The sequence below is a fragment of the Scyliorhinus canicula genome, chromosome 16, assembly GCF_902713615.1.
Source record: "Scyliorhinus canicula chromosome 16, sScyCan1.1, whole genome shotgun sequence".
Taxonomy (NCBI): Eukaryota; Metazoa; Chordata; class Chondrichthyes; order Carcharhiniformes; family Scyliorhinidae; genus Scyliorhinus; species Scyliorhinus canicula.
The window spans coordinates 5,805,189-5,805,609 of NC_052161.1; positions in this window are offsets into that span (position 1 = coordinate 5,805,189).

Here is a 421-nt window from a genome sequence, read left to right on the forward strand (position 1 = left end):
ACAGGATGGTGTTGCTGACAGGATGGTGTTGTTTACAGGATGGTGTTGTTTACAGGATGGTGTTGTTTACAGGATGGAGTTGTTGACAGGATGGTGTTGTTTACAGGATGGAGTTGTTGACAGGATGGTGTTGCTGACAGGATGGTGTTGCTGACAGGATGGTGTTGTTTACAGGATGGTGTTGTTTACAGGATGGTGTTGTTTACAGGATGGAGTTGTTGACAGGATGGTGTTGCTGACAGGATGGTGTTGTTTACAGGATGGTGTTGCTGACAGGAAGGTGTTGCTGACAGGATGGTGTTGCTGACAGGATGGTGTTGCTGACAGGATGGTGTTGCTGACAGGATGGTGTTGTTTACAGGATGGTGTTGCTGTTTACAGGATGGTGTTGCTGACAGGATGGTGTTGTTTACAGGATGGT